Genomic DNA, 21,479 nt, shown 5'->3' with positions numbered 1-21,479 from the left:
AGTCTCAAGAGGAGGGGCCACATTTTTAAGGTTAGAGGAGAGAGATGTTCAAAAAAAAAAGATATGGGGCAATTTGCTACACAGAGGGTGGTTTGAGTGTGGAATGAACTTCCTGAGAAAGGGGTTGATGTGGGTACAATTACAACATTTAAAAGATATTTGGATAAACAGGTGACTAGGGAAGGGTTGGAGTGATATGGGCCAGCAACAGGCAGCTGGGAAGAGTTTAGTTTCAGATTATGGTGGGTATCAACTGAAGGGTCAGTTTCCATGCTGTTTGGCTCTATGACAAGAATATGGTTTGATTCCATTATTGAAGAAAGGATCAGGGCTGGGTCCACTGATGTGCATCATCAACATAAATGATTTGGTTGAAAATATAGGAGTGATTGTGCGAAAGTTTGTTGATGATCAAATGAATGGTGTCGTGGGCAGTAAATACGGTTATCAAAGGGGATACTGACCAACTGGGCCAGTGGACCAAGGAATGAAAGATGGAGATTAATTCAGGTGTTGGATTTTGTTAAGACAAACCAGGGAGGACTAACACAGTTAATGGAAGGGCTCTGGCCAGGGTTGTTGAACAGAGAGAGAGAGAGAGAGAGAGAAAGACCAGGGGGTGCTAGTTACATTATTCCTCGGAAGTGGCATACCAGGTGGACAGGGTGGGGAAAGCGACATTTGGCACATTTGCCGACATTGGCCAGCGCTTTGTTAAATACATTGGAGATATTTGTAACATTGACCTAAATATTTCCCTTGGGCAGAGGAGGCCACGGGGTGACCCTAAGAATGGTGAATAACCAACAGTAGGTGAGTCCAAAACTAGAGGGTATAAACAGGAGGTGAGAGAGCAAGGATTTAAAGAGGGAGCGAAGGGGGAACATTATCCACAGAGGATGGTGCATGGACGGAACAGACTGCCTCAGGCACAAGGGAGAAACAAGAACAATTACAGCATGGAAAAGACATTTGGGCAGGTACATGGAGAGGAGAAGGTTTGAAGAGATAAGGGCCAAATGCAGGCAAATGAGACTCATTCAGTTTAGGTAACATGGGCAGCATTGAGGAGTTGGACCACAAGTTCTGTTTCGGTGCTGTATCACTCTGTATCCAGCTAAAGAGGATTAGTTTACCAAAATAAGGCATGTTATAGACACTGAAGCAAGTTACAGCGATAGGGATGGTAGTCTGGAATGCAGTACATTTCAAATATGTGGAGGGACTATCGGGCAGGGAGGAGGTTACAGGGGCAGGGACTATTTTAGGAGTTAAAAATGACTGAAGACACTGGTCCACAAGTCAGGCCACAGGTAGTGTTGCAGAGTAGTGAGTCTTAGTACAGTGTTGGAGGGAGAACACAGAACAGAAAGATCCCAGGCAGCATTCACAACCTCTCGTCGGAGGCCTACTCTCCCCTCTGTTGTACTGATGCTCGCTAAGACAGCACAGGACTGGATTGATAACTATGAACTCCCGATGCTGTCTCAGTGCAACATAAGTTAAAGTAGATGTGGTGATTGAGCATGGGGTGTGTCTATACTGTGCTCCCCATCCAGCACTGTATCTATGTCATGTCTTGTTAGCGATGTTTGGAGCCCTCTCATTGCTCTCTGCTCTGTGCACTGTGAGTGATCTTACCTCACTGCAAGATTTATTGAAGGCTCCAGATCTCCCTTCCCTTTGTCTCTCTGGCTGACTAACCATCTTCAATGAGGTGATGGATGAGACACACAACAGTTGGGAAGTCTATTGAGTCAGCAACTTCCTGAGTACCTACAGGAGACAGAGAAATAGACAGAATGGGAAATTAGACTGATGCAGTGATGGTTACACAAGGAGAATGGAAATGAGCCCCAGAGATATCTGGAAAATCCCAAACTCCATCCCTGGACTGTGCTGTTGCGTCTCTCTGGAGTGGAGAATTCTGTTGGCTCAGGATCTGGAGTAGCTGCAAGAGTGAGAGACACTGACAGAGGCAGCAATTAGACCCACACAGTGAGGGATACCACATGGAGAGAGACTGAGTGATATCACCAGAGTGCTGGAAGGCTTCAGGATCACACAATCATGTTGGAAGAATGGGTTTAGCTTCATGTATCAGTGCTCTGGGATGAGCAACCAGTGAGCAGGTGAAGTGATGGCCTAGTAACATTATTGTTAGGGCATTTGTCCAAAACCACAGCTAATGTTCAGGGGCGGCAGGTTTGAATCCCATCATAAGATATGGTGGAATTTAAAATCAATAATTTTAAAAATAGCAATTAACAATCCATAAACAAATATGAAACCATTGCTGAAGTACAAAAATCACAATCCCTTGGATTAGATTCCCTGCAGTGTGGAAACAGGCGATTTGACCTAACCAGTCCATGCCATCCCACCAAAGAGTAACCCACTCAGACCCATCTCCCTCGACCTAATACACCTAACATTATGGGCAATTTACCATAGCCAATTCACCTGACCTGCACGTCTTTGGACTGTGGGAGAAAACGGCAGTATCCAGAGGCAATTCACGTAGACACGGGGAGAATGTGCAAACGCCACACAGTCGCCCACGACTGGAATTGAACCTGGGACGCTCGTGTTGTGAGGCAGGAGTGCTAATAACTGAGCCACTGTGCCGCCCACTTTCCTCTCGACAACGAGATCTGATCATCCTCACGTGGTCTGCACGACATACCCACAGCAAAGTGTTTGCCTCTCAATGGTCCTCTGAAATGGCCAAGCAAGCTACTCAGCTCACGGGCAGCTAGGGCTGGGCAATAAAGGCTGGTCAGCCAGAGACACCCACATCCCCTACCTGATTTATAAAAAAAATCCAATAGGATGGTCCCACTTGAACCGTGCTGGGACCAGGGTCCTGGCCAATCATATCAGTAGGTCTATGGACAGGGCTTTAAACTGACAGAGAGGATGCAGGGACAGGGTTCAGGTGAAAGGAGCTTTCAAAATCCAAAGAGAAAAGGTGAAGCATCGGAACAGTATGGGGATGTGGCTGAAGGCAATCAGAAAGGAACAGGATGGGACAGAGTTTAACTAAAACTGTACATCAGTGAATAGGTTTGTGACAGGAAATTGTGGGAAAGAGTAAATTATGTTTTTGTTTTGAATGGACGAAGTCTTATCAGTAAGGCAGATGGATTTGTGACACTGAGATAAAAGAGGTTTAGACACCAGAGAGACATGGTTACAGACTGAACAAAAAGTGGATATAAATATTCAATGGTTCACAACCTTGCAGAAACTCAAGCAAAATGGGCAACGCTATCAGTAATGGATAACAAAGGCATTACAGAGAAATCATTTGACCTCAGATCATGAAGTAGAGTCAGTCTGAATGTAAATTCTGGCTACTACTTGCTAATGACACAAGCAGCAGAACAGTTTTAGCCACCGAACAGCATTCCGTTGCTCATCACTGCATTACACAGGAACTCAGTGGAATTTTTTTAACAAACACATTGTGATAATTTTGGGAAACATCAAGATTCACAAAATGTGGGACAGTCACACTGGCAAGAGTGATATTGGAAGAGGAGTTCAGAGAATTAGTTTTCAGTGTTTCTTTGAATAACAAATTGTGCAACTGACTAGGGACATAACTATCTCAGAGCGACCATTGTGTGATGAAACTTAGTGAATGAGTAATGTCACCTGGAGAGATCCTCAGGGAAATTGTGATAAAGTGCAGTTTAAAGAAATATAAAGTTTTAAAGTGAATCACAGTAAGGACAAACTACAACTAGAAACAAAAATAAACAATAACATGAGTTTGAGAGGAGAACTGAGCAAGGTAAATTGGCTAAACAGACTGAAATATGTGTCTGTCAATGAACAGTGGAAAACATTTGAAGGAGCAGTGTAAAACACTCAACAAAAGGACATTCCATTGAAACAGACAAATCCTCAGCAAGAAATCCCCATCAGTCCCTCACTCAAGTAAAAAGGATCATATTAGATTATCGGGCTTAGAGGATCACCAAAAAGTAATTAAAATCCTGAAGTGAGAGAATGTTTTAGGAGTAAGTGTTAAAGGGATTTCAAAGGGTCTGCTCGCAGGAGGAGGTCAGATGGAAGAGGGAATAATTGTCAAGGTTTTATGTCACAAAAGGAACCGGGAGAGCTGAAGGTGCTGGAGGTGGGGAGAGTGTTACAGAGAGGGGTCAGGGTCTGAACGGTGTTACAAAGCCAGTACGGATTGCAGCAGCTGGAGGGGTTTGCAGAGGAAGGGAGGGACTATGTATTTTTATTTCTTCGTTCATGGGATGAGGATGTCACTGATTGGACCAACATTCTTTGCCCCATTGCTAATTACCCAGAGTATCGCACTGAGTCAGCCATGTTGCAGTCGGTCTGGTGTCACGTGCAGGCCAGACCAGGTTAGAATGTCAGATGTTCTTCTCTAAAGGATGTAAGTGAACCAGATGAGTACTTCCTACTGGTCAACAATGCTTTTATGGTGGCCTTACCAATGTCCTGTACAACCACAACATGACATCCCAACTTCTACTCTCAATGCTCTGCCCAAAGAAGGTAACCATCCCAAACGCCTGCTTCATCAACCTGTCTACCTGTGACACCACTTACAAGGAACTGTCTACCTGCATCCCTGGGTCTCTGACTGACAACACTACCCAGGGCCCGAACATTAACCGTACAAGTCCCACCCTGGTTTGTTTCACCAAAATGGAACACCTCACATTTATCTAATTAAACTCCATCTGCTATTCTTCAGCCCAATATCCCAGTGTACTATTCGTCCTGTTGTATCATAGATAATAACTTTCTTCACTGTCCACTTTACCAATAATTTCAGTGTCACTCAAAAAACTTACCAACCACAAAACCAATATTCCCATCCAAACCATTTATCCAAATGACAAACAACAGGGGACCCACTCCATCGCTGGTCACATGTCTCCAGTCAGAAAAACAACATGTCTCCCATCACCCTCTGTCTCCTGCCATCAAGCCCAATTTTGTATCCAGTGGACTAGCTCCTCCTGAATGCCATATCCTTTTACATTGATCTGAGCTTATTACCCAGTTTACCAGACAGAACTAGAACACAGAACAGTACAGCACAAGACCCTTCGGCCATGATGCCATGCCAATCTTTTATTTGACTGTAAGATCAAACTAACTTATATACCCTTCATTTTGCTATCATCCATGTGCCTATCCAAGAGTCTGTTAAAATATCACGTTCCATCCACCCACCCTCCACTCTCTGTGTAAAGAACCTACATCTGAATTATGCCCCCTTGTACCATGTATGCCATGGGATAAAGAGGTCTCTCACTCTTCACTCTATCTTTGCCTCACACCATCTTGTTCACCTCTACCAAATCACACCTAACCCTTCTTCCAATGAGAAAAGCCTTAGCTCCCTCAACCTTTCTCCATAAGACATGCTCTCCAGTCCAGGTAGCATCCTGGTAACTCTCCTCTTTACCCTCACTAAAGCTTCCACATCCTTCCTGTAATGAAGGGATCAAAACTGAACACAATATTCTAATTGGGATTGAAACAGGGCTCTATAGAGCTGCAGCATAACCTCATGGCTTTAAAACTCAATCCCCCAGCTAATGAAAGCCAATACAACATATTCTTTCTGAACGACACTATCAGCTTAGTGGCAAATTTGATGGATCTCTGGTCATGAAATCCAAGATCCATCTGTTCCTCCACACTATTCAGTATTCTGCCTTTACCCCTGTATTCTGCATTCAAGTCTCACCTTCCAAAATGCATCACTTCACACTTTTCCTCATTTGACTTCATCTGCCACTTCACAGCCCAGCTCTACATCCTGTCAATGTCCCATTGCAACCTCCAGCGGACATCCACACTATTCACCACTCCACTAACCTTCGTGTCATTATCAAACTTACTTACCCACTCTTCCACTCACACATCCAAGTCATTCATAAAATCACAAAGAGCAGAAACGTTTTGACCTCTCCCTGCAGCAAACCACTGGTCACTGAGCTCCAGGCTGAATGATTTCCATCTGTCATCACCCTCTGTCTTCTATGGGCCAGGAATTCTCTATCCAGACAGGCAGGTTTCCCTGTATCCCATGCTCTGTACTTTCTCAATGAGCCATAAATGTGTTTTGTCACATTCTCAAAGGATTCAATAAGATTTGTGAGGCATGACCTGTCCCTTACAAAGCCACGATGACCTTCTCGAATCAAACTATGGTTTTCCAAGGAATCATAAATCTTGTGTCTCAGAGTCCTCTCCAATAGTCTGCACATCACAGACAGAAGACTGACAGGTCTGTGATTCCCAGGATTATCTCTATTCCCTTTCTTGAACAACGCATGGCTGATTCACCTAACCTGCACATCTTTGGGCTGTGGGTGGAAACCGGAGCACCTGTCGGAAACCCACACAGACATGGGGAGAATGTGCAAACTCCACGCAGACAGTTGCCTGGGGCTGGAATTGAAATCGCGTCCCTAGTGCTATGAGGCAGCAGTGCTAACCACTGAGCCACCGTTCTGCCCCATGTAACTCTCTAGAGCCCTGCTTCTGATCCTTGGTTCCTCAAACTTAAGTTAGCTTCCTTCTTCCTCTTGACTAGATTTCTAAATCCCTTGGAACCTTGTCAAATGCTTTCCTGAAGTTCATGTAGTCAACGCTGAGTGCTCTGCCTTCATCTATCTCTTGGTCAACTACTCGAAGAGTCAATCCGGTTTGTGAAACACAGTTTCCCACTCACAAAGCCATGCTGGCTATCTCTAATCAGCCCTTGCCTTTCCAAATATATGTAGCTCCTTTCTCTCAGAATCTCCGCCAACAACTTCCCCATCACTGGGCTCACGGGGCTGTAATTTCCTAGCTTTTCCCTGCAGACCTTAAGTGATGGAATAGCATTAGCCACCCTCCAGTCTTCCAGTAACTCATTGTGTTTGTTGATAATAGAAGTATCTCTGTTAGGGACATTGCAGACTCTTCCCGAGCTTCCCATAATATTCAAGGATAGACCTAACGAGCTGCTAAGGATTGATCTACCTTTATTTGTTTTAAGATTCCAGCACTTTCTCTTCTCTGTTGAGGATTATTTCCAAGACATCACTATTTATTTCCCCAAGTTCCCGAGCTTCCATGTCTTTCTCCACAGTAAATTCTGACAACACTATTTTGTCTAATATCTCACCCACCTCCTGACAGTTAAGGTGCCCTATTCTCTACCAAGTTACTCTTTAGCCCTTAGTGAAACTTGTGTAAAAGTTTCTGAAAATTCAAATAAACCGTATCCTCGGTACAACCACTCCTACACCCGTATCTATTCTGCCATTTATATTCTCATCAATAAAAAGAAAATCCAACAGGCTCAAAAACACATTTTCTTTTTATTAAAAACGTTTCTAAGGGTCCAGTTGTTGTTCATTGACATATCCTTTCAAACATATTTCAGCTCCCGACCTACTCTGTTAGGGACATTGCAGACTCTTCCCGAGCTTCCCATAATATTCAAGGATAGACCTAACGAGCTGCTAAGGATTGATCTACCTTTATTTGTTTTAAGATTCCAGCACGGTGGCACAGTGGTTAGCACTGCTGCCTCGCAGCGCCAGAGACCCGGGTTCAATTCCCGCCTCAGGCGACTGACTGTGTGGAGTTTGCACATTCTCCCTGTGTCTGCGTGGGTTTCCTCCGGGTGCTCCGGTTTCCTCCCACAGTCCAAAGATGTGCAGGTCAGGTGAATTGGCCATGCTAAATTGCCCGTAGTGTTAGGTAAGGGGTAGATGTAGATGTAGATGTAGGGGTATGGTTGGGTTACGCTTCGGCGGGGCGGTGTGGACTTGTTGGGCCGAAGGGCCTGTTTCCACGCTGTAAGTAATCTAATCTAATCTAATCTACTATCAGGCTAACTCTGTTTGGTTTCAGACTGGCAGCAGAAAGGGTTATGGGAGTTTGTGTTTATCAATCTGAAAAAAGGTGGCTCACAGGGTCAGCAGGTAATAGGGGTTTTGGAAATAGGGAGGGTCATAGGGACTGAAGGACATTATGGAGATAGGGAGTGATGTGGGGACTGTATGAGATTATGGACACAGAGAGTGCAGTGGTGACTGAAGAACATTATGGAGATAGGGAGTGATGTGGGGCCTGAAAGGGGCCAAAGGGATCTGCAGGGCTGTTGGGCCTGAAGGAGGTTGCACAGATCAGGAGGATCATGGGGATTGAAGGAGGTTACTCTGAACGGGAGGGTCGTTGGGTCTGGATGAGATTATGGAGATAGGGAGGGTCGTGGGGCATTTTGGAGGTTATGGAGTTAGGGAGGTTTGTGGGGAATGATTCAGGTTATATAGATAGGAAGAGTCGTGGGGACTGAAGGAGTTTATGGAGATAGGGAGGGCTGTGGGGACTGAAGGAGGTTATATAGAGAGTAAGTTTATAGAGAAGCACAGGAAAGAAGAGCAGGTATCGGCCATTTGACCACAGAGTCGGTCCCACCATTCAATATGATCACATCTGATCATTTAACCCAGTACAGTATTCCTGCTTTCACACCTTACTCTGATATTATAGTGACTACTGGCATTTAGTGATACAGCGGGCTGTAGTAACTGGGATGGGGGTGTGTGTGTGGGGGCGGGGTGTCTTACAGAGATAGGGAGGGTTGTGGAAGCTGGGGCAGGTGACAGATACAGGGTGGGTTTTAGGAATGGGAGGACTTTACAGGGATTTGGAGGAATGCAGTGATGGGACGTGATAACAATCACAGGGAGGTTTTTGGGAGCTCGATCTGAGACGGGTAGAGCTGAGAACAGAAGTGAGTCAAACAGGGACAAGGTAGGATTAATAAATAAAGCTGCATTTATTTCAATGCAAGGGGCCTAACAGGGAAGGCAGATTAACTCAGGGCATGGTTAGGAACATGGGACTGGGATCTCATAGCAATTACAGAAACATGGCTCAGGGATGGGCAGGACTGGCAGCTTAATGTTCCAGGATACAAATGCTACAGGAAGGATAGAAAGGGAGGCAAGAGAGAAGGGGAGTGGCATTTTTGATAAGGGATAGCATTACAGCTGTGCCGAGGGAGGATATTCCCGGAAATACATCCAGGGAAGTTATTTGGGTGGAACTGAGAAATAAGAAAGGGATGATCACCTTACTAGGATTGTATTACAGACCAGTAAGGCAGCCTTCGTATGGAGCCGCAGAAAATGGGGGAGATACTAAATGAATATTTTGCATCAGTATTTACTGTGGAAAAGCATATGTAAGATATAGACTGTAGGGAAATAGATGGTGACATCTTGCAAAACGTCCAGATTACACAGGAGGAAGTGCTGGATGTCTTGAAACGGTTAAAGGTGAATAAATCCCCAGGACATGATCAGGTGTACCCTAGAACTCTGTGGGAAGCTAGAGAAGTGATTGCTGGGCCTCTTGCTGAGATATTTGTATCATCGATAGTCACAGGTGAGATGCTGAAGACTGGAGGTTGGCAAACGTGTTGCCACTGTTTAAGAAGGGTGGTAAGGACAAGCCAGGGAACTATGACCGGTGAGCCTGACCTCGGCGGTGGGCAAGTTGTTGGAGGGAATCCTGAGGGACAAAATGCACATGTATTTGGAAAGGCAAGGACTGATTAGGAATAGTCGACATGGATTTGTGCGTGGGAAAACATGTCTCACAAACTTGATTGAATTTTTTTGAAGAAGTAACAAAGAAGATTGAGGAGGGCAGTGTGATAGATGTGATCTATATGGACTTCAGTGAGGCATTCAACAAGGTTGCCCATGGGACACTGATTAGCAAGATTAGATCTCATGGAATACAGGGAGAACTAGCCATTTGGATACAGAACTGGCTAAAAGGTAGAAGACAGAGGGTGGTGGTGGAGGGTTGTTTTTCAGTCTGGAGGCCTGTGACCAATGGAATGCCACAAGGATCGGTGCTGGGCCCTCTACGTTTTGCCATTTACATAAATGATTTGGATGTGAGCATAAGAGGTAAAGTTAGTAAGTTTACAGATGACACGAAAATTGGAGGTGTAGTGGACAGCGAAGAGGGTTACAACAGGATCTGGACCAGATGGGCCAATGGGCTAACTGGCAGATGGAGTTTAATTCAGATCAATGCGATGTGCTGCATTTTAGGTTAGCAAATCTTAGCAGGACTTATACACATAATGGTAAGGTCTTAGGGAGTGTTGCAGACCAACGAGACCTTGGAGTGCAAGTTCATAGCTCCTTGAAAGTAGAGTCGCAGGTAGATAGGATAGTGAAGGCGGCATTTGGTATGCTTTCCTTAATTGGTCAGCGTATTGAGTACAGGAGTTGTGAGGTCCTGTTGCGGCTGTACAGGACATTGGTTTGGCCACTGTTTGAATATTCTGTGCAATTCCGGTCTCCTTCCTATTGGAAGAATTGTTGTGAAAATTGAAAGGGTTCAGAAAAGCTTTACAAGGATGTTGCTAGGATTGGAGGATTTGAGCTACAGGGAGAGGCTGAACAGGCTGGGGCGGTTTTCCCTGGAGCTTCGGAGGCTGAGGGGTGACCTTACAGAGGTTTACAAAATTATGAGGGGCATGGATAGGATAAATAGACAAAGTATTTTCCCTGGGGTCAGGGAGTCCAGAACTAGAGGGCATAGGTTTAGGGTGAGAGGGGAAAGATAAAAAAGAGACCTAAGGAGCAACTTTTTCACGCAGAGGGTGGTACATGTATGGAACGAGCTGCTAAAGGTTTGGTGGAGGATGGTACAATTGCAACATTTAAGAGGCATTTGGATGGGTATATGAATGGGAAGGGTTTGGAGGAATATGGGCCGGGTGCTGGCAGGTGGGACTAGATTGGGTTGGGATATCTGGTTGGCATGGACGGGTTGGACCGAAGGGTCTGTTTCCGTGCTGTACATCACTATGACTCTATCACTCATAGAGGTTATAGAAATAAACTGTGTGGTCACGTCTGGAGGAGATTAAAGGTATAAAGGTTTGAAGTTACTGAAGGAAATTACATCAATGGGGACCAGCAGAGTTTACAGAGACTGAGTGTGTTTTAGAGACAGGAAGAGTTCATAGTCATCATTAGAAATGCAGAAACTAATTGATGAGAGAAGCAGGGTCACTCTGCTTTGTGCCCAGAGACAAGGAGGAGTCTAACAGCTGGAGGAGGTTACTAAGGTACAGAGCTTTTTTGTTGTCGTGACGGATAGGTTACAGAGATCATGAAGGTTGTAGGAGTTCAAAAAAGACACAAAGACAGGGAGGTTTTTCAGGTCTGGAAAGGACTACACTGACCAGGATGGGTTAAGGAACTGAAGGGTTGTTTTCCTTCAGTTAAGGAGAGATGTGACAGAACCCGAGATGACAGGCAAAGGTAGAAACTTGGAGAGTTTTACTGATATGAGGAGCTTACAGGGATAAGCAGGATTGTAGGGGCTGATAGAGATGGGGAAGTGGTGTCTATGAAACAGACAGTGGAGAAACTGACAGACATTGGGAGGGTTCTGTTGAACAATGAATTTACAGACAAGATGGTGATAATGAAGCCTGAGAATGTTCTCATGTTCATTGCCCAGCATTGTTCCTACATCATACCCTCAGGATCTGAATTAAAGTCCACTAACTCCTCCCTGTGCTGTTTACTGTGAGTGATCTTACCGGCTGCAGGATTTACTGAAGGCTCCAGATCTCACTCTCCATCGCTCTCTGGCTGACCAACTGTCTTCAATGTGGTGATGGACGATTCAGGAATTGGGAATTCTGCTGGGTCAGGGACATCAGGAAGACCTACAGAAGACAGAGAAGTAGACAGAATGGGAAATTAGACTAATGCAATGAAGGTTACACATGGAGAATGGCACTGAGTCCCACAGAGATCTGGACATTCCCAGTCTCCATCCATGGCCTGTGCAGTTGCTTCCCTCTGGAGTGGAGAATGCTGTTGGCTCAGGATCTGGAGTAACTGCAAGAGTGAGAGACACTGACAGAGGCAGCATTTAGACCCACACAGTGAGGGATACCACATGGAGAGAGACTGAGTGATATCACCAGAGTGCAGGAATGGATCAGGATCACACAATGGTATCATCGGAAGTGGTTCTGACCAGTGAGCACTGCTACCAGTACTCAGGGAGGACTGAGTTATTTTATTGGGATAGGCTCCTCTGGTACCAGGATTATGCAGTGTGCTATAAACGGACACAGATGAGGAGGGGGACAGGTCTGAGGTGAATGGAAATTCCCAAGTCCAAACAGAAAGGTTGAAATATTGGAACACCATGGAGATGTGGATGAAGACCAACAGAAAGAAACAGTAAGGGACTGAGTTTTATTTAGATATGACATTGTCAAACAGATTTGTGACAGGAAATTATTGGTTAAAATAAAGTAAATGCCATTCCCGCCCCTCACAATTCCTCATACACCACAAGTGACATCACTTCCGCCCCTCACATCATCGCTGATGTCACACACTCAGTGACTTCCACCCCCCACCAACGCCACTCACCTGCATTCTGCTGGCACCACCCCCAGGTCCCACTGTCACAATCCCTGCCCCCAGAACCCTGAGGGGAACCCCACCCCTGCTCATGACTCCATCCCCATTCCCCCTAACACCACACCCACTCCAGTTACAGGCTCCGTCGCCTCCCCCAGCTCCACACCTACGCTTGGTCCCAGCTCCCAGTCTTGCCGAGTTTTCACCATTCCCCCTGACCTCCCCCTCACTGAGGACGAATGATCAGTCCTCAGCAAAGGCTGCACCTTTATCCCCCTCCGTCCACACATCAATTAATTTAATACACGCCGTGACGTCAAACACTTCTTCCACCACCTCCGCCTCAGAGCTTACTTTTACAATGAAGACTCCCGCCTATTTCCTGAGGACCCCTTTGCCGGCCTCCAATACACTCCATCCACCTGGATATCCCGCGCTGGCCTATTACCTGCCTTCGATTTCTTCATTTCCAACTTCCACCGAGACATTACCCACCCCAACCTATCTCCCCCCTCCCCCACTCCAACCTCTCACCCTCACAACGTGCAGCCCTCCACTTCCTCTGCTCCAATACCGACATCACCATCAAACCAGCAGATAAAGGGGGTGCAGTGGGAGTCTGGTGCACTGACCTCTACACCGCTGAAGCCATGATGCCAACTCAAAGACACCTCCTCCTACCACCCCCTCTACCATGACCCACCTCCAATCACCAAACCATCATCTCCCAGACCATACAGAACCTCATCACCTCAGGAGGAGATCTCCCACCCACAGCTTCCAACCTCATTGTCCAGGATCCCCCACTGCCCGGTTCTACCTCCTTCCCAAGATCCACAAGCCTGACCACCCTGGCCGACCCACTGTCTCAGCATGCTCCTACCCCACCGAACTCATGTCTGCCTACCTCGACATTGTCCTATCCCCCCCTAGTCCAGGAACTACCCACATTCATTTGAGACACCACTCACACCCTCCACTCCTCCAAGACATCCGTTTCCCTGGCCCCCAACTCTTCATCTTCACAATGGATATCCAATCCCTCTACACCTCGATCCACCATGACCAGGACCTCCAAGCCCTCCGTTTCTTCATCTCCCGATGTCCACAACAGTACCCTTCCACCGACACTCTCATTCGTTTGGCTGAACTTGTCTTCACCCTTAACAATTTCTCCTTCAAATCCACCCACTTCCTCCAGACCAAAGGGGTAGCCATGGGCACACGTATGGGCCCCAGCTCTGCCTGTCTCTTTGTTGACTATGTAGAACAGTCCATCTTCCGTAATTACACCGGCACCACTCCCCACGTCTTCCTCCACAACATTGATGACTGCATTGGCACCACCTCGTGCTCCCTCGAGGAGTTTGAGCAATTCATCAACTTCACCAACATATTCCACCCTGACCTTAAATTTACCTGGACCATCTCAGATACCTCCCTCCCCTTTCTGGACCTCTCCATCCCCATTAATGTCAACTGACTTGACACCGACATTTTTAATAAACCTACCAACTCCCACAGCTACCTAGATTACACATCTTCCCACCCTACCGCCTGCAAAATTCCCAACCCCTATTCCCAATTCCTCCGCCTCTGCCATACCTGCTCCCAGGAGGGCCAGTTCCACCACAGAACACACCAGTGAGCCTCCTTCTTTAGAGATCGGAATTTCCCTTCCCACGTGGTTAAAGATGCCCTCTAACACATCTCATCCACGTCCCGTACCTACGCCCTCAGACCCCACCCCTCCAACCGTAACAAGGACAGAACGCCCCTGGTGCTCACCTTCCACCCTACCAACCTTCGCATAAACCAAATTATCCGCCAGCATTTCCACCACCTCCAAACGGACCCCACCACCACCCTCCCCACCCCTCTCCACTTTCCGCAAAGACCATTCCCTCTGTGACTACCTGGTCAGTTCCACGCTCCCCAAAAGCCCACCCTCCCTTCCTGGCACCTTCTCCTGCCACTGCAGGAATTGCAAAACCTGCGCCCACACCTCCCCCCTCACCACCATCCAAGGCCCCAAAGGAGCCTTCCACATCCAAAGTTTTACCTGCACATCCACCAATATCATTTATTATATCCGTTGCTCCCGACGTGGTCTCCTCTACATTGGGGAGACCGGACACCTCCGAGCAGAGCACTTTAGGGAACATCTCTGGTACACCCACACCAATCAACCCCACCGCCCTGTGACCCAACATTTCAACTCCCCCTCCCTCTCTGCCGAGGACATGCAGGTCCTGGGCTTCCTCCACCGCCACTTCCTCACCACCCGACGCCTGGAGGAAGAACGCCTCACCTTCCGCCTCGGAACACTTCAACCCCAGGGCATCAATGTGGATTTCACCAGTTTCCTCATTTCCCCTTCCCCCATCTCACCCCACCTCCAGCCACCCAGCTCAGCACCGCCCTCATGACCTGTCCTAATGGACTATCTCCCTTCCCATCTATCCATTCCACCCTCGTCTCTGACCTATCACCCCCATCCCCACCCCCATTCACCCATTGTACTCTTTGTTACCTTCCCCCATCCTCCACTCTGACCTATCACCTTCTTCTCCACCCCATTCACCTATTGCACTCTATGCTACTTTCTCCCCATCCCCACCCCCCTCTCATTTATCTCCCCACTTTGCAGGCTCCCCGCCTCCGTTCCTGATGAAGGGCTTTTGCCTGAAACGTCGATTTTCCTGCTGCCTGACCTGCCGTGCTTTTCCAGCACCACTCTAATCTAGACTCTGGTTTCCAGCATCTGTAGTCCTTGTTTTTACCTTATTGGAGGAGGAGACTACCGAGATAAGGCATGTTGTAGACACTGAACCAAGTTACAGGGATAGGGATGGTAGTCTGGAATGCAGTACATTTCAAATATGTGGAGGGACTATCGGGAAGGGAGGAGGTTACAGCGATAGGATCGGTTATAGGAATTAAAAATTATTGAAGGCACTGGACCGCAAGACATGTCATAGATACAGTGTTGCAGAGTAGTGAGTTTTAATATGACAGAACTTACATTGGGGTGGGGATTGAGCCTGGGGTGTGTGTGTGTACTGTGCTCCCCTCCAGCACTGTATCTATGTCATGTTGTGTTAACAGATGTTTGGAGCCCTCTCATTGTTCTTTGCTCTGTGCACTGTGGGTGACCTTACTTCACTACAGGATTTATTGAAGGCTCCAGATCTCCTTTCCCTTTGTCTCTCTCTGGCAGACCAATTGCATTCAATGAGGTGATGGACGATCCACCCAGCAGCTGGGAAGGCTATTGAGTCAGGACTTTCCTGAGTATCTACAGGAGACAGAGAAATAGACAGAATGGGAAATTAAACAGATGCAGTGAGGGTTACACATGGAGAATGGCACTGAGTTCCACAGAGATCTGGAAAATGGAGTGATATTAAGTAATAGTCCCAGATTGCTGGAAGATGTCAGGATCACACAATTGTGTCGGGAGAATGGGTTTAGCTTCATGATGCCCTGGTATCAGTGCTCAGGGATGAGCACCCAGTGAGCAGGTGAAGTAATGGCCTCGTGGTATTATTGCGAGAGAATGTATCCAAAACCTCAGCTAATGTTCAGGGGAGGCAGGATTGAATCCCGCCATCTGAAAAGGAGACATTTGAAATCAATAATTTTAAAAATAATAATTAACAATCCACAAATAAGTATGAAACCATTACTGATGTACAACAAATCCAAACACTTGTCCTGTAGTGAAGGACATCTGCCCATCCTCACGTGGTCTGCATAACATCCCCACAGCAAAGGGTTTTGCCTCTCAATGACCCTCTGAAATGGCTGAGCAAGTCACTCAGTTCAAGGGCAGCTAGGGCTGGGCAAGAAAGGCTAGTCAGCTAGAGACTCACACATCCCATACCTGATTTTAAAAAAAGCTATTAGGATGGTCCCCCTGGAACTGTGCTGGAAGCAGTGTCCTGGCCAATCATGATGGTAGGTTTATGGACAGGGCATTAAACTGACAGAGAGGATGCAGGTGAAAGGAGCTTTCCAAATCCAAAGGGAAAAGGTGAAGCAATGGAACAGCATGGGAATGTGGCTGAAGACAAGCAGAAAGGAACAGGATGGGACAGAATTTAACTAAAATTGTACATCAGCAAATAGATTGGTGACAGAAAATTGTGGAAGAGAGAATATTATGTTTTTTTTAAATGGACAAAGTTGCTGCAATAAGGTCGATGGATTTGTGACACAGAGATAAAAGAGATTTAGACACCAGGGAGACATGGATACAGGGTGAACAAAAATATTCAGTGGTTCGTAATCTTGTGGAAACTCAGGCAAAATGGGCAACGCTAACAATAATGGATAAAAAAAGGCATTACAGAGAAAGGATTTGGCTGCAGATCATGAAGTAGAGTCAGTCTGAATGTACATTCTGGCTACGACGTGCGAAGGACACAAGCAGCACAACAGTTTAGCCAATGAACAGCGTTTCATTGCTCATCACTGCATTAAACAGGAACTCATTGGAATTTTTTAACAAAGGCATTGTGATAATTTTGGGAAACTTCAATATTTCTATAATCTGGGACAATCACGCGGTCAACATTGATATTGGAAGAGGAGTTCGGTTTTTTTTTCAGTGTTTCTTTGAAAAACACATTGTGCAACTGGCTGGGGACCTAACTATCGCAGACGACCGTGTAATGAAACTTAGTGAATGAGTAATGTCACCTGCAGAGATCCTTCGGGAAATTGTGATAAAGTGCAGTTTAAAGAAATATAAAGTTTTAAAGTGAATCACAGAAAGGACAAGCTACAACTAGAAACAAAAATAGCCAATGACATGAGTTTGAGAGGAGAACTAACCAAGGTAAATAGGTTAAACAGACTGAAATATGTGCCTGTAAATGAACAGTGGAAAACATTTGAAGGGACAATGCAAAATACTCAACAAAAGGACATTCGATTGAAATAGTAAAAACCTCAGCAAGAAATTCCCACTGATACCTCACTCAGGACAAAAAGAATCATACTAGATTATGAGGCTGAGAAGATCACCAAAAAGTACTTAAAATCCTGAACTGAGAGAGCGTTTTAGGAATAAATGTTAATGGATTGCAATAGGTCTGCTCGCAGGAGGGGGGCTGGGGGAAGGGGAACCACGGTCAGGGTTCATTGACACAATAGGAACAGGGAGAGGTGAAGGTGCTGGAGGTGGTGAGAGTGTTACAGAGAGTGGTCAGGGTGTTACAAAGCCAGGACGGATTGCTGCAGCTGAAGGGGTTTGCAGAGGTACGGAGGGCCATAGGTATTTTTACATATTCATTCATGGGATGTAGGTGTCACTGCCTGGAACAACGTTCTTTGACCCCTTTGCTAATTACCCAGAGGGTAGCTCAGAGTCAGCCATATTGCTGTGGGTCTGGAGTCACATGTCGGCCAGACCAGGTTAGAATATTTGCTGATCTTCCCTAAAGGAGGTTAGTGAACGAGATGAGTTCTTCCTCCAGATCAACAATGTTTTAATGGTGGCCCCACCAATGTCTTTTACAGCCACAACATGACATCCCAACTCTTACTCTTAATGCTCTCCCCAATGAAGGTAACTATCCCAAATGCCTGCTTCACCAGTCTGTCTACCTGTGACACCACATTCAAAGAACTGTGTACCTGCGTCCCTGGGTCTCTGACTGACAACACTACCCAGGGCCCGAACATTAACTGGACAAGTCCCACCCTGGTTTGTTTCACCAAAATGTAACACCTCACCTTTATCTAATTAAACTCCATCTGCTATTCTTCAGCTCACTATCCCAGCAGTACTGTTCATCCTGTTGTATCACAGATAACCTTCTTCACTGTCCACTTTACCACCAATTTCAGTGACACCCAAAACAATTACTTACCAGGAAACCAATATTCCCACCCAAACCATTTATCCAAATGACAAACAACAGGGGACCCACTCCACCGCTGGTCACATGCCTCCAGTCAGAAAAACAACATGTCTCCCATCACCCTCTGTCTCCTACCATCAAGCAAATTTTGTATCCAGTTCACTAGCTCCTCCTGAATGCCATATCCTTTTTACACTGATCTGAGCTGATGACCCAGTTTACCAGACAGAACACAGAATGCAGAACAGTTCAGCCCAAGACCCTTCGGCCATGATTTCATGCCAACCTTTTATCCAACTGTAAGATCAAAGTAAACTACATAACCTTCATTTTACTATTATCCATGTGTCTGTCCAAGAGTCTATTAAATGTCCCTAATGTGTCTAATTTTACCAGAACCATTGGCAGTCCATCCAACCACCTACCATTCTCTATCCTCTTATCCATCCTCCATTCACCTTAAAATTATGCCGCCTTGTAATAGCCATTTATGCCATAGGAGGAAACGTCTCTGACTATTCACTCTCTCTGTGCCTCTTATCATCTTGTTCACCTCCACAAAGTCGCCCCGCCCCCTTCTCCAATGAAAAAAGCCTCAGCTCCCTAAACCTTTCTCCGTAAGAACTGCCCTCCATTACAGGCAGCATCTTGGTAAATCTCCTGTGTACGCTCTCTAAAACTTGCACAGCCTTCCTGTAAACAGGGGACCAGAACTGAACACAATATTCCAAGTGTGGTCTCACCAGGACGCTATAAAGATGCAGTAAAACCTCACGGCTCTTACAGTCAATCCCCTTCTAAGGGGAGCCAACACAACATATGCCTTTTTAACAACCCTACCAACGTGCATGGCGATTTTGAGGGATCGATGGACACGGGCCCCATGATCTCTCTGTTTCTCCACACTGCCAAGTATTCTGCCTTTCACCCTGTATTCTGGATTCAAATTCGACCTTCCAGAATGAATAACTTCACACTTTTCCAGATTGAACTCCATCTGCCACTTCCAGCCCAGCTCTGCGTCCTGTCAATGTCCCATTGCAACCTACAACAGCCCTCCACATTCCCCACCACTCCATCAACCTTCGTGTGATTGGCAAACTTACTAACCCACTCTCCAACATCCACATCCAAGTCATTTACAAAAATCACAGAGAGCAGAGTCCCAGAGCTGATTGTTACAGAACCCCACTGGTCACTGAGCTCCAGGCTCAATACTGTCCATCTGCTGTCCCCTCTGTCTTCTCTGGGCCATCCAATCCTGTATCCAGACAGACAGATTTCCCTGTATCCCAATTTTCCTTCTTTTCTGAATGAGCCATCAACGTATTCTGCCATATCCTCAAAGAATTCAATAAGGTTTGTGAGGCGTGACCTGACCCCTCACAAACCCATACTGACTGTGGCTAATTTAACTGTGGTTTTCCAAGTAGTCATAAATCCTGTCTTTAGAGTCCTCACCAATAATCTGCACACCACAGACATTCAACCAAATCAGTAATTCCCAGAATTCTACCTCCGTAACATGGCTCAGACTTTACAAATCTTCCGTCCTCTGCCATGTTCCCCAGAAGGGCACTGGAGGGTAGTGGGGGTTACAGAGATAGAGAGGAATATCAGGACAGGAGGATTTTGCAGACATTAGGAGGGTTGCAATGCCAAAAGGAGGCTTCAGTAATTGTGAGGGTTCATGTTGGTGAAGGCATTTGAGGAGGGAGGGAGGGAGGATTGTAGGGAAATGAGAGTTTTCACAGTTTACGTGTTTTATTAGGGCTGCAAGTGGTTACTGAGTTGGGGAGGGTGTAAGCACTGGTGGATATTACAGAAACATGTGGTTTTGGTTGCAATGCAGGAAGAGGATTCAGGAAGCTGGAGAGTATGGGGTCTGAACGAGGTTACACAAATGGGAAGAGTTTTCAGGAGTGGAGGTGTTTACAGAGACAGCAATGGTCTGAGCTGGAGCAGAGGACCCAGATTGGGAGGGGTGTGGGGACTGGAGGTGGTTTCACAGGGAGGGAGGACCATAGACCCACAGGAGGTTACAGAAATGTGGAGAGCTGTAGGACTGACAGGGGTTCATGGAGATGGGAATGTTGGGAGGGATAGAGAAGTTTACAGGGATAAGGATGTTTGTAGGACAGGGCTGGATCACAGACAGAGACTGTTTTAGGGAGCTGAGCAGATTACAGAGATAAAGATATTTGTATCGACTGGAAGAACAAACAGAGATATGTAGGGTAGTCGTGACTGAAGATGTTTATAGACACAGGAAGGCTTAGGTTCTGGGGGTGATGGAGGCTGTGGAATCTGGATTTCTTTTCAGAGACTGGGATAACAATTTTGGTCAGAAACAGTTTCACAGATAAGGGAGCATAGCACAAACAGGAGGAAGTTGTAGAGGAAGGTGACGTTTAAACAGATCATGGTGTAAGAGCTGGACAAGGTTATGGAGATGGGTAGATGGTGGAGACACAGGAGGAGCTTACATTGACATGGGGGTGATAGTGACAGGAGGGTGATAAATAGATAGTGGGTTTTGTAGGGACTGGATTGGGAGAGGCACAGGCATGGAGTGAGTTCGACAGATCAGGATTACTGCAGAGACCTGAGAGGATTACACTGATAGGGACGGTGGTCGGGTCTCCACAGACTGTTGGTGTTTAGGGACTGGAAGAGATTTGGTAGAGAGGGAGGGATGTAAGAGCTGAAGGAGCTTATGGAGAGTTGAAGAGTTGGAGCAATTTGCAGAGGTAGGTTTCTCAGACAGGAGTAGGTTATAGATAGTGAGGATTGTGTGGTCTGAGTAAGTCAAAAAGAGGAGAGTTTTCGCGTCTGGAAAAGGTTACACTGACAGGGACAGTTGAAGAGACTGAAGCAAAAATGCATGGAGAAGGTTACACAGATCGGGAGGTGAGTAGGGACTGAAGGTGAATACACAGACATGGAGGGTTGTATTGTTAGACGGAGCTGAGAGGGATAGGGACTGGTTTAGGGATTTACACAGATAGGGAAGGTAGTGTGTTTGGAGAAGGTTACACTGATACAGACAGTGTTAGGGAGTGTTTAGTGAACTACAGAGGAGCTCAGAGAGAATGTATTATGGGGAGTGGAGGAGATTACAGACACAGAG

At 46.3% G+C, this 21,479-nt stretch overlaps 1 long non-coding RNA gene across 3 annotated transcripts in view; it reads right to left on the bottom strand.

Moving 5' to 3' along the window:
* The window catches only part of LOC140492677 (uncharacterized), a 104,886-nt gene that overhangs the window by 39,700 nt on the left and 43,707 nt on the right, over nucleotides 1-21,479 (bottom strand). For 2 of the 3 annotated variants that reach the window (XR_011963622.1, XR_011963620.1), the window contains 2 exons: nucleotides 11,639-11,767; nucleotides 1,642-1,776 (listed from right to left, as the gene is read on the bottom strand). This is a non-coding gene — a long non-coding RNA (uncharacterized lncRNA). Of the gene's footprint in view, nucleotides 1-1,641; nucleotides 1,777-11,638; nucleotides 11,768-15,640; nucleotides 15,778-21,479 lie in introns of all 3 variants that reach the window. The other variant, XR_011963621.1, reaches the window with a different exon arrangement.

This window comes from Chiloscyllium punctatum, chromosome 21, assembly GCF_047496795.1.
Source record: "Chiloscyllium punctatum isolate Juve2018m chromosome 21, sChiPun1.3, whole genome shotgun sequence".
NCBI lineage: Eukaryota > Metazoa > Chordata > Chondrichthyes > Orectolobiformes > Hemiscylliidae > Chiloscyllium > Chiloscyllium punctatum.
Note: the sequence above shows the minus strand (reverse complement) of the source record. Positions and strands in the feature narration are given on the sequence as shown.